Below are 14,427 nucleotides of genomic sequence, written 5' to 3'. Positions count from 1 at the left end.
AATAAAGTAAGTTTCTTTATCATAAGTATCATCCCTGCAGGACGAGGAATAGCTAAACATGCTTCACTACACACTGTCGCTCACCGGCGCCAAAATGTAAACAAACGCCATTGGTAGATCTACACCTAACATCCACTGTAATGATACCAAGTACAGGAGCGTATCTAGTCAATAATACTATGATTACGTCGATATTTTTGGGCATCACAACATCTTCTTTTGTCTTTTTAAAGTGTATATTATGTTTATAAACTCAGGAAATAGGTCCCTGGACACATGAGGACTTTGAATATGACCACTGTATGATCCTGTAACGACTTGGTATCGGATTGATACCCAAATTTGTGGTATCATCCAAAACTAATGTAAAGCATCCAAACAACAGAAGAATAAATGATTATTACATTTTAACAGAAGTGTAGATAGAACATGTTAAAATACAAATTAAGCAGATATTAACAGTAAATGAACAAGTAGATTAGTAATTCATTTTCTACCACTTGTCTTTAATAATTTTGACAAAATAAGACACAATATGTTACTGCATATGTCAGCAGACTAAATTAGGAGCCTTTGTTTGCTTACTTACTAATAAAAAACAAGTTGTCTTGTATGTTCACTATTTTATTTAAGGACAAACTTGCAATAAGAAACGTATTTTTAATGTACTGTAAGATTTTTTGTTAAAATAAAGCCAATAATGCAATTTTTTGTGGTCCCCTTTAGTTAGAAAAGTCTCAAAATAATTTTGCTATCGGGACAACACTAGTCCAGGGTGTACTCCACCTGTTTTCCTATGTCAGCTGGGATAGGCTCCAGCTAACCTGTGACCCCAATGTCATGTGCTATTACTGAAGGATGGACAGGCTTACAATAAAATTGCTACAGCAGGCAACATAAAGTACATGCACACTCTGTTTTCCTACTGGAATTTTTCCCAGCGAACTTGGAATGATCAGTGGGAAACACCCGCTATTAAACACTGTCATAGAATAGACAGACAACCATTACCACTCACCCCGGCTCCTTTGGACATGAAGACATGAGAGTGTCAATCAAAACTGAGCATTATTTTAATAACACTCTTTTTTAGTATGTCCACATAATGAAATGCTCAATAAGTGTCTCGACATTGTTCAACCATAAAAGTCGGTTAGAGAAGAGAAGAAACATGACAAACATGACCCAATCCTGAAATGAACCACAGGGGTTATGTTGCATGGTCAGCATCTTGACTATAAGGCCACTTCATGGCTACATTTACATTTGACTCAATTTACAGAATTCATATGTTGCTATAAATAGCATCGCAAACCACGGCGTGGGTTTGACTTAAGGCCACGCGCACAAGCGAAGTACGTCTGCAGCTGCGTGGGCTGCCAGTGCACATCAAGTTCAGGCAGGCATGTTGACTTTATGAACAGCCACGTTTCACCGCCGCTGTTAAACGCCAATTACTGCCAGTTGTACGCGGTTGCCTTTATGGGTGTGCCGCCCCCCCAAAACATTCCAAGCATAACCACAAGTAGTGACGGCATGAACCACGATCACAACACTCATTGTACTAAATATTATTGTTTTTTAAAATGTGTCTTAAGACGGAGCCTCTTTCTGCCACAAGAGTTAAGATTAGGGTTCAATTTATTGTCATTTAACATGTATAAAAAATACAGGGCAACGAAAAGGGGGTTTAACATCCAATCCAGAAGTGCATTAATTTGTATACAATGTGTTTGTATACAGTATAAATAATTTGAGTATTTATTAATACACAAGTTAGATGTAATGGATACAGAGTAATCTACAGCATAGATCAGGGGTGTCCAAACTTTTTCCACTGAGGGCCGCACACGGAAAAATAAAGCCTGCGGGGGCCATTTTGATAGTTTTCATTTTCAAATCATAACAAAATATATGGATTTTGGTTTATTTTTCCCTTTAGGACCATTAAGGGTCTAAGTCATTTAAATGTTAAAAACAAGTCAAATTATTTTTTAATTTTTTTTATTTAACGCTTACAGTAAATCTCTACAGTATATCAACTTCAGGTTGATATAAAATTTAAAAAAACCAAAAAGGTTTTATGCCTTTTCTGTCAAGACAACTTTGTTTTTTATAATAAAACTGAAATATGCAGTATTTCCCCCACTGCCCAAAACATTCTGAAAGCAATGTTTGATGAAGTAATTAGAGCCTTAAAAACATCAATAATGCAAGACACCATTGATATTAATTAATTGTTATTTTTGAGTAATCACAGTGACAAGATAAATAAAATCCCATTAAATATATTTAGGATACAAAAGGTTCCCCACTCATAAAGTGATACATTTGTATTTTTTTTTTTTTAACTTTCAACACTTAAGTTACGAGATCAACTTCAGATATATCTGTCGATTTTACGTTGAAACTATTATTTTGTTTGTTTTATGCTCTTTTGTCAAAGAAAACGTTGATGTTTTTGTATGGCAACCACACAATATATGCAATATTTTCCACATAAAACATTTTGAAGTGAAATATTTTAAATAATTGGAGACTTGAATAGGTCAATAATTCATTATAACATTGATTTTTCTTTTTTTTTAAGCAATGGCAAAAAAAGAAAAATAAAGATAGACAAAAAAAAAAAAAAACAGCCTGCATGGCAGCTTTGTGTCAACATTGCAACTTCTTCTAGTTAGATTTCACCTCATTCCACTTTTTGTAATGTTTATTTTTGCAATAGCATTTCCAGAATGTGTGGCGGGCCGGTAAACAATTAGCTGCGGGCTGCAAATGGCCCCCGGGCCGCACTTTAGACACCCCTGGTATAGATAGACACTGGCTATGTTATCAACATGCAAAATAAATTATTGTATGAATAAAGAAAACATATATATTGTAATTTCCGGGCTATGAAGCACACTTAAATACAAAACCCAAAACCAGTGAAGTTGGCACATTGTGTAATTCGTAAATAAAAACAGAATACAATGATTTGCAAATTATTTTCAACTTATACTCAATTGAATAGACTGCAAAGACAAGATATTTAATGTTCGAACCAAACTGAACTTTTTTGCAAATAATCATTAACATAGAATTTAATGGCAGCAAGACATTGCAAAAAAGTTGGCACAGCGGCATTTTTACCACTGTGTTACATGGCCTTTCCTTTTAACAACACTCAGTAAACGTTTGGGAACTGAGGAGACAAATTTTTGAAGCTTTTCAGGTGGAATTCTTTCCCATTCTTGCTTAATGTACAGCTTACGTTGTGGTATTTTAGGCTTCATATTGGGCCACACATTTTCATGGGAGACAGGTCTGGACTACAGGCAGTCCAGTCCAGTATCCGAACTCTTTTACTATGAAGTCACGCTGTTGTAACACGTAGCTTGGCATTGTCTAGCTGAAATAAGCAGGGGCGTCCATGATAACGTTGCTTGGATGGCAACATGTGTTGAGCATTCCTCAACTTTCTCAGTCTTTTTGTCACTTGTGCCAGCTTTTTTGAAACATGTTGCAGGCATTAAATTCCAAATGAACTAATATTTGCAAAAAATAAAGTATTTTTTCTTTGCAGTCTATTCAATTGAATATAGGTTGAAAAGGATTTGCAAATCATTGTATTTTGTTTTTATTTACGATTTACACAACGTGCCAACTTCACTGGTTTTGGGGTTTGTACATTATAAGCTACACACACCTAATTTTTAGAAACATTTTATTTTGTAGATATATTGGCCGCACAAGTCTATAGGCCGCAGGTGTACACATTGAAACATGAAATAGTTACACAGGTGCTTGTGTTCATTCACAAATGTAACAAAAGACAATGCCTGTAACACGGCATACAGTAGCCCTTCGGAGAGGTCAATGAGCGCTCTCTATATCGTTCTCCTCCTACTACGTGCTGAAACCACTGATGTCGTCGTTGTCTTTTGGGACCCGTTAGTGGTGGTGGATTTCCGCTCCGTTGTGCGGCTCTTTTCAAATTTCAATGGATGGGTCGATTGTCTTTGGCTTTGGGGCTGCGTCTTGTGCATTTTGTCGTGTCCTCTCCATGATGAGTCCTTAACATAGCTAAATGGCTAACTGAATGATTGAGTGTGTTTGCTCTAATGGATGAGAATCAAAACCTCCAAGTATGAGCCCATGGTTCCCGCCTGGAAAAGGGTGGAGTGCCATCTCCGGGGTGGGGAGGAGATCTTGCCCCAAGTGGAGGAGTTCAAGTACCTCGAAGTCTTGTTGACAAGTGAGGGTAGAGTGGATCGTGACATCGACAGGCGGTCAGTGCAGCGTTGCATTGAAGCGGACCCTGTATCGATCCGTCGTGGTGAAGAATGAGCTGAGCTGGAAGGCAAAGCTTGATTGAAAAGAACACTTGTTCAAGCGGCCGAAATTAGTTTCCTGTATCGGGTGGTGGGGCTCACCCTTAGTATGAGTGAAGTGAAGTGAATTATATTTATATAGCGCTTTTTCTCTAATGACTCAAAGCGCTTTACATAGTGAAACCCAATATCTAAGTTACATTTAAACCAGTGTGGGTGGCACTGGGAGCAGGTGGGTAAAGTGTCTTGCGCAAGGACATAACGGTAGTGACTAGGATGGCGGAAGCTGGGATCGAACCTGGAACCCTCAAGTTGCTGGCACGGCCACTCTACCAACCGAGCTATACCGCCCCACAAGTCGCTTTTTCATTCGGTAGGAGCTTAGAGTAAAGACGCTGCTCCACCACATCGAGAGGAGCCAGATGAGGTGGTTCAGGCATCTGGTTGGGATGCCCCCAGAATGCCTCCCTGGCGAGGGCACGTTCGCCTGGTAGGAGGCCACGGGGAAGACCCAAGACACATTGTGGAGATTGTCTCCCAGCTAACCTGGGAATGTCTTGGGATTCCCCGGGAGAAGCTGGACAAAGTGGCTGGGGAGAGGGAAGTCTGAGCTTCTCTGCTTAGGCTGCTGCCCCTGTGACTCGACCTCGGATAAGTGGAAGAAAATGGATGGATGCTTTAATGTCCTTTGTAACCCGTTCGGCAATTTCATTAGTCTGATGTGACAAGGCTAAAAATCCATAAAATGGCCGCAACATTGTTTAAATGGTAAATGGTCTATATTTATATACCGCTTTAAAAAGCACGCAAGCACATTCACACACTGATGGCGCTAACCACGACCCATCAGGAGCAGGGGTGAAGAGTCTATCCCAAGGACACAAAACGGCTTTGACTGGGATGGCGGAAGCTGGAATTGAAGCTGGAACCCTCAAGTTGCTGGCTTGGTCACCTTACCATCTGCGCCACACCGCCGTTCAAAGCACAAGGTTCGAAGTGTGGGGAAAAAAGTGACAGCTTACATTCTGAAAATTAAGGTACACAATGATGTTACACACATACAAACGGGTAAAATCAGTGTGACTCAAAAGAATGGGATCTGTTGGCAAGTTTAAAGAGAAGACAGCTCTGGGTAGAAAGCTGTTCTTTTTTTTTTTTATTTTTTTTTATTTTTATTTTTTTTATAATGTCCTGCCCAGCTTCTCGGGCAAATCATATAGCAGATGTAGATGCCCATATCGGCTGTTCAGATTTACTTTACAAAAGAGAAGTGTAGGATACTTCTCTTGTTGCCTTACTTGTATTTTGACTTTATTAAATGTATTTATATTATCATTTGGTGCAGCCGGGCCGGAGCAGGAGGGGATGGAAAGAGAGAAAAAGGAAGACAGAGGGGGAATTGTGGGGACAAGAGGGGGATTAGACAGAGAGACAAAAACAACAACAGCAAACACAACAACAACAACAACAACAACAGAGCAACATCAGCAAATACGACATGTACAAATATGATGGTAAAAGTAATAGCAAATAAGCAGTTAGCGAAAATTTAAAAATAAAAAATACAGAAATGACAATGAGCATTATTACACTAAAAATGGAGCAATATGAATACCAATAGAAATAGTGCTATTGATAATAAACAGATAGAAAGCTGTTCTTGAGTCTGCCAGTTTTAGTCGACTGAAAATAGCTCACGATTTGGTTTCGATTCAGATTCTCATTTTTTGCTCAGAATCGGTTCTCCATTCAACACAATTCTCGATTCAAACTGATATTCGCAATATATCATTATAATACAATATTTTCAAAACAAGTTGTAGGTCACAAAAGCGCCTCTTGGCTGCTAAAGAATACACACAGCAAAATTATTGATCAATTTAGTATCTGTATAAATAAAGAATCCCTATTCGGGTGTGAATACATTTTTTTCAGCACCCCTAAAAACAGTGTCACAAATGCTCCTTTACCAAGTAATAAGGCCGAGTTTGTGTGGTTGTATTTTTCTTTTTACCTGAGAGTAATAACATTCTAAAATAGCTCTTAGTACATGTCCGAACAGCAGCAAATTACAGCCCCCATGACAAACACTGTTAAATAAATACTGCATTCCATTCAAAATTAAGCGTCATCATCTTTGTCAAGGCTGTTGTATAGATCGCCTTCCTAATGTTATGACTGTTAGGTATGTGACTGTTGCGGATTTATAGAATGAGTCAATGCAGCAGGATTCTTCACACCTTCAGAAAACAAGAATAAGGGATGGGAATTTCCCATTGGGTGATCAAGAACAAACAGCTGATAGCATGGGGAAGTGAGTCAGTATCAGTACTTGAGCTGCCACTGCATTTTGCTTGGGACTTGTTGAGGCAGGCACTTATTCCTCCCTCCCATGTGTTTTGTTGGGTTTTTTCACTGCCTGTTAGCATCGCAAAGGGTTCGCTGGCGGTTGAGCCATGTGCGTCCCAAGATAAATGTAACATTTCCCCCCCCCGGGCAAAAACCTAGATGGCTGTGTACACACTGTGTCATTTTCCTGCAGCGCAGCAAAGCAGCTTGAACCCTGACATTACTGTTGGTGGTTGTGCATGGGGATGACTCCTCTTGCGTGTCACTACGCTGGAAAGCAATACGTGGGTTCAACATTTTTTTTTTTAAAGAGGAGCGGTTTGACCGACTGAAGGTCAAAAGTGTATTTTTTTTAAAAATTGTTGTTTACTGATTGTTTTGAAGCATCACACCTGAAGAATTCATGGTCATTTTTCAGTCACAATGTTTGTCTCTGTCTAATAACTGTCTATTGTTTTGTATTAAAAAAAACCCTAAAAACTTGGCTTTGAAGCAGCTGGATTTATGTAACCAGGTGGTTCGACCTCTGCCGCATGAGAGGCGAGTGTGCTGACCACCGAGCTTAAAGCTCGGGCTAGCTAATTCGGCAGCCGGCATACGCTTGAAGTTAAGTTAAAGTTAAAGTACCAATGATTGTCACACACACACTAGGTGTGATGAAATTTGTCACCTGCATTTCACCCATCCCCTTGTTCACCCCATGGGAGGTGAGGGGAGCAGTGCTGCGCCCAGGAATAATTTTTGGTGATTTAACCCCCAATTCCAACCCTTGATGCTGAGTGCCAAGCAGGGAGGCAATGGGTCCCATTTTTATAGTCTTTGGTATGACTCGGCCGGGGTTTGAACTCACCTACCAATCTCAGGGCGGACACTCTAAACCAGGGGTGCCCATTACGTCGATCGCAGGCTACCGGTCGATCGCGGAGGGTGTGTCAGTCGATCGGCAGCCAGGCATTAAAAAAATAGTCCTAAAAATGAGCGATCATAAATCTTCACTATGACGTCACTTTGGTCACTTGATTGACATTCAGGGCACCCGAGGGTCTTCTGAGATGACGCTGGCTGCTGCCAGCTCATTATTAAGAAAAAAAATACCGACAGGAAGGCGAGAAACACTTTTTATTTCAACAGACTCTGGCGCCGTACCTGTCGTCAAAACTCCAAAGACCGACTGCACAGTTGCACAATAAAAGCTCTGCTTCATCCTGCCTGCGCTAACAAAATAAGAGTCTCAGAAAGCTGGCGTGCACAAGCTAGCAAGCTACGGAGTTTGCCGCCAATGTATTTCTTGTAAAGTGTATACAAAGGAGTACGGAAGCTGGACAAATAAAATGCCAAAAACCAACCACTTTCATGTGGTATTGGACAGAAAGGAGGACTTTTTTTCTCCTCCATTTGAAAATGCGGACGTTATCAGCACCACTGTCTGATTCCAATCAATGCAAGTCATCAGAATCAGGTATTACACCAACTTATATTCTTGTCTTCATGAAAGAAAGGAATCTATATGTGTTAAACATGCTTGTATTATTAAACACCTTTAACTTATTAACAATATTAACTATATGTGTTAAACATGCTTGCATTATCTTTAAACACCTTTAACTTGTTAACAATATTAACTATATGTGTTAAACATGCTTGTATTATCTTTAAACACCTTTAACTTGTTAACAATATTAACTATATGTGTTAAACAAGCTTGTATTATCATTAAACACCTTTAACTTATTAACAATATTAACTATATGTGTTAAAATGCTTGTATTATCATTAAACACCTTTAACTTATTAACAATATTAACTATATGTGTTAAACATGCTTGTATTATCTTTAAACACCTTTAACTTGTTAACAATATTAACTATATGTATTAAACATTCTTGTATTATAATTTAACACCTTTAATTTAATAACAATATTAACTATATGTGTTAAACATGCTTGCATTATCATTAAACACCTTTAACTTGTTAACAAAAACATATATTTCATAAATAAGTAAATATAAATTATATATATGAATGAGGTAGATCCCCACGACTTGATCAATTGAAAAGTAGCTCGCCTGCAGAAAAAATGTGGGCACCCGTGCTCTAACCACTAGGCCACTGAGTAAGGTTGTCAGGGCGTGAAGTTTAGTAAGGTACACATGGCCCAGCCACACTGGCCGGCCTCCGTTACACTCACTCCTCTAAACTTAACTCTAATCCGGGTCACGGCACCACTGTAACCCAGGTGGTTAGGCCCCCTGCCTTTATTCCATTCCACACAGGTACGCAAACCTTGGTCGTTTGCCTGAGACGCGAGTGGGCTGACCACAGAACTCTACCAACATACACATGGCCCGGCCACACTGGCTGGCTTCTGATACATTTAGACACATGGTCATTTTTAAGTAACTTTCATATATTAGCTCAGTTATTGTAGGGCCAAACATTGCGCCTAACAAGCGAGACAGTTTGCCCGTGAGAATGAAAGAATCCCACACATTAGTGACTGTCTTGTCGTGTTATCAATTCACGGCTGGGGTAAATTGCGTAAGGTGTCTTTATTACAAAACTTACCTGTGTTAGCCTGCTCTTTGTAACGGTTGGGTTGCATGGTGATGCGCGGATTGTAGACATGCGCAGTTTGCGGACACACCCGCGGTGTCCGCGGGTAATCCGCGGGTCGGGCGGATGAATGACGAAAAAAATAGATTTTAAATAGATTCGGGCGGATGGCGGTTGAACCAATTTGGAAATATATATACATAGTAAATGTATAAAGAGAATCCTATGTGTCCCAGCAACAATTGAGTGCCGAAAGTGAGCACTCCTTTAGCGCAGCAGGGCGCATTTTAGAGGCCAGGCGCTCTCGCCTGCATGAATCCTGGCACTGTAGATGCCATTTTATTCCTGCATAGTCCTAAAAAAAAAAAAGTAAGTAGACATACGGTTGGATATGTTAAACGAATTAGTCTACGTTACCTAGGCTACACCAAATAAGACCATGTCTCACCTATATTGAGTTCGGTCAGCTGAATAATTGTGATGGTTACGTGTTGTTTGGGCGCACTACAATGCAAAGGAATTAAGAAAATTGCGTTGTTTATTGTGTTTTTTTTTCTATTGGAGATATACTACTGTGTGTTAATTATTTGGCCTCGCTTTCAAGTGAAGCGCATCTCCGATTGGCTACAATGTAAGGCCATTTAGCCTGCTTTGTTTGTCGCGACCGTCTATTTTCATTATACCGTATTTCCTTGAATAGCCGCCGGGGCGCTAATTAATTTAAAACCTCTTCTCACTCCTGCGTTTACCAAAAGCATGCGGGATTGGCAAGCATGCGCTAATTATTTTAAAACCTCTTCTCACTCCGGCGCTTACCTTATCATGAAAATCACATTTAATAAAAAAAACGTTACTATGGTCTTACCTTTAGCTATAAATGAGTCCATGCGCAGCTCCTGTAGAAGTCTTCCTTATCTTTCTTCAGTTTTAAAAGTCTCTCTGTCTCGATGGAGATCTTCCTTTAAGTATTACCTCCTGCTTCGATTGAAAGTCCAGTTTAGAAAACTGTTTTATTTTAGATATGTAATCCTCCATGGTAAAAGTGCAAGCAAACAATGGCTGCTCACTCTTGCTGCGTGTTGTCTTCTTCTGCAGCACCGGTCTTCTGCAGTACCAGCAGTCGCAAGAAGGATCACTAGCGCCCTCTACCACCAGGAGGCGGAAGTCATTTAATGACTCATATTTGACCCGGCGGAAGTGCCAAGCATGCGCTAATTATTTTGCGAAACGAGTTTGACCCGGCTGTAATTGTAGGCAGGCGAATACTATGTTCCCGGCGGCAATTCAAGGAAATACGGTAATTCAATTATTATTATTTATTTAATTTATTTTTGTTTAAATAGGGATGACATACATATGTTGTTGTATAATTTAAGTTTGTGCGCGTGATTGACAGCCTAAGGCTTATAGGCACATTTTTTATTTATTTTTTTATTTCAACTTAAAAACGTATGAGCCTATGCCTACAACATAGGCTATGTGTTTATCTTTATTTTCCTGCCTGTCGTTGACAATGGAGATTGTCTGATATTTTGTCATGGCTCTAGATCAATCAATAAAGGTTCATCTTTGTCGTGAAATTGTTCACTGTTTCACTGTGCACCCCGCCCTCGTCCCTATTTGAGCATTATAACGTTAACAAGTTAATATTCATTGAAATAAATTCAGAAATTTTTTTTTTACCTAACGAAAATATAGGCCTTTTCTTTCTAAAACATTTTTTTAACTTCTTAAAAGCATCGTTCTGCTTGCTGCAACTGCGCACACAAAGTGTGAGGAACGCACTCCTGGCAACAATAGTCAACACTTTCTTAATGGAAATGACAATAATATTATAATAATGATAAATACCGCCCGGGTGGCGGGCGATTGTGGTTTTGATAAAATGTTGGTTCGGGTGGATGGCGGGTGGATGACGACTTTCGTGATGCGGTTGCGGATGAAATAATTGCCTATCCGCGCATCTCTAGCGGATTGTTCTTCCAGGGTGCAGACGGAACGACAGGAAACGGTGTGCAGGTAAGAGTATGATTTATTCTCATAAATCAGATCATAACAAACAAACACAAGAAAAACAAACAAAACAAACGTGCATATAGCACTGGAAGCTAAGGAGATAGCTAAAAAGGAAAAACTAAGGTGACACTTAGCACAAGAAACACAAGGAAAGCTACGAACTATGGGAGATCGGGCTTTCTGCTCCGCTGCTCCCAGTCTGTGGAACGCTCTCCCTGACCACCTGAGGGCACCTCAGACTGTGGATGCTTTTAAAAAAGGCTTAAAAACCCATCTTTTTAAAAACGCCTTTTTATAGATTTTTATAGATATGCATGCTGGTTGTAGCTATTGGGCTGTTTCTAGTTTTATATTTTATTTATTTTTATTATCTTTTATTATTATTATTATTATTACTATTTTATTTTCTTTTTTTTAACACTGTGGCACTTTGAGGTTGTTTGCTCAACGTAAAGGGCTTTTTACAAATAAAATCTATTATTAATATTATTATTATTATTATAAGGAATACATGTAGCAGTTGCATGAGAAAAACAAAAGCACCAGACAGAGTGAGGCGAAAGGCAGGACTAAATAGCTATCTGATTAGTGCCCAGTAGCAGGTGAGCGTACCGAACATTAATCAGAGGCAGGTGAACACAATGAATAACCATAGCAACCAAGGAGACACAAAACCGAGGTGCTGAAACAAAACTTAAACAACAAGTTAATTAAAACGGAAATACACTATGAACAACAGATCATAACACTCTCAACTCTCCACCTGGGCTGATTAAGACATCTCCTGTGTGAAATCAACTTCTCACAATATGCTTTCTCTGGCACACTCTTCTGTACAGTCGCAGCAGGTGCCGCAACCTTTCCCATGAGCGCAGCATCAGTGCACACACTTAAGTAGTTTACATTGTCGATGCACCGCAGGACCGCTTCTAAAATGCCCCAAAAAGTGGTATATATATATATATATATATATATATATATATATATATATATATATATATATATATATATATATATATATATATATATATATATATATATATATATATATAAATGTATATATATATATATGATAACATGATGTGCTGTAAATCAGTGGTCCCCAACCACCGGTCAGGGGGCCGGTACCGGTCCCTGACGCATTTGCTAGCGGGCCGCACAAAAACATGAATTAATTTATAAATTATCAGAATCAGAATCAGAATCAGAAATACTTTAATAAACCCCGAGGAGAAATTAAGATTTTCAGCACAATCCCATTCAAGAGCAGACAAACATTACAGGGAGACAGAACAGGATCGCTAACAAGTCTGCCAACTTCCGGCGCCCCTTACACAAAAGGTGAGAAACAGGTAAACGCTGGGGAGGAGGGAAAGTATTCTCAGTTATTGATCTACGAATAGGAGTAGAGGTGTGGGAAAAAATCGATCCGAATTCAAATCGCCATTCTCACGTTGTACGATTCAGTATCGATTCTCATTTTTCAAAAATCGATTTTTGATTTTTATTTATTAATTTATTTTTTAAATTTTTTTAATTAATCAATCCAACAATACAGCAATACCATAACAATGCAATCCAATTCCAAAACCAAACCCGACCAAGCAACACTCAGAACAGCAATAATATCAACAACAGTATCAATATTAGTAACAATTTCAACATAGCAGTAATTAAAAATCCCTCATTGACATTATCATTAGACATTTATAAAAATAAAAATAAAAGAAGAATAGTGTCACAGTGGCTTACACTTGCATCGCATCTCATAAGCTTGACAACACACTGTGTCTAATATTTTCACGAAGATACAATAAGTCATATTTTGGTTCATTTAATGGTTAAAACAAATTTACATTATTGCAATTAGTTGATAAAACATTATCCTTTACAATTATAAAAGCTTTTTACAAAAATCTACTAGTCTGCTTGCATGTCAGCAGACTGGGGTAGATCCTGCTGAAATCCTATGTATTGAATGAATAGAGAATCCTTTTGAATCGGAAAAATATCATTTTTGAATCGAGAATCGCGTTAAATCGGAAAAATCGATTTATAATCGAACCGTGACCCCGAGAATCGATATTGAATCGAATCGTGGGACACCCAAAGATTCGCAGCCCTAAATAGGAGTATTGCTTTTACCCCAAATACTGTACGTTGTTCGTAACCCGCAGCAAGCTTATCTTAGTTTAGCTAACGCTAGCATCCAACTAAATGCTATGTGTGCAACGGAACAAAACATGCTTCGATGCAAACTTACCCGCGTGAAAAGGGCGTGGACACACCAACATGTACCAGGTGATGGCGTCAAGTGGCGTTTGATCGTCTCACGGCTGCTATCCAGGCTATTCATCGTCTTTTTACTAGCTCACTAACCCGACTTCCATGGCTTTGCTTCAACGCTTCAAATGAGACAAATCTCACCAAACCATTTTTTCAAATCAAAGCATTAACAACAGCCATTGTGGCAGTTAGTTATGTCGCACGTTCACAACATATTTGGAACTTGTTAAAGAAAAAAAACACAACTTTAGGACAGTCTTGCATTCGATCTTAGGTGTGACCCCTGGCTCAAGCCCCTCGTAATGATCCCCAGTAAGGTCAAAAAACAGGTGAAAAACAGAACAATGGACAAGAAGGCAGTAACAAATACAAAACTACGAAACTCCAAAAATCATAAATATAACAAACTGTTTTTGAATTGCAGTCAAAGCTGTCTGTATAACATACTTGCCAACCCTCCCGAATTTTCCGGGAGACTCCCAAATTTCAGTGCCTCTCCCAAAAATCTCCCGGGACAACCATTCTCCCGAATTTCTCCCGATTTCTAGCCAGACTTAAGGCACGCCCCCTCCAGGTCCGTGCGGACCTGAGTGAGGACAACCGTAAACCGTTGGCCAACCAAAAAATAACCACAGAACACTATCGTGTTCTGTGGTTACTTTTTGGTTGGCCAACGGTTTACGTTGTATTGCGCACCCAGACGGCAAGTGTGGGAGTCGGTTCTGAAGTATGAGGTAAAGAGACGTAACTTTGTCACTTCGCCTGGTTATTGACTCCAACCCAGAATATTACACTGAATTACCAGAAATTATGTGGACCGCGACCTAAACAAGTTGAAAAACTTATTCGGGTGTTACTATTTAGTGGTCAATTGCACGGAATATGTACTGAACTGTACTGAAAT

This window comes from Entelurus aequoreus, linkage group LG07, assembly GCF_033978785.1.
Source record: "Entelurus aequoreus isolate RoL-2023_Sb linkage group LG07, RoL_Eaeq_v1.1, whole genome shotgun sequence".
NCBI classification, from domain to species: domain Eukaryota; kingdom Metazoa; phylum Chordata; class Actinopteri; order Syngnathiformes; family Syngnathidae; genus Entelurus; species Entelurus aequoreus.
The sequence above is the reverse complement of the archived record's forward strand: the minus strand, read 5'-3'. Positions refer to the sequence as shown.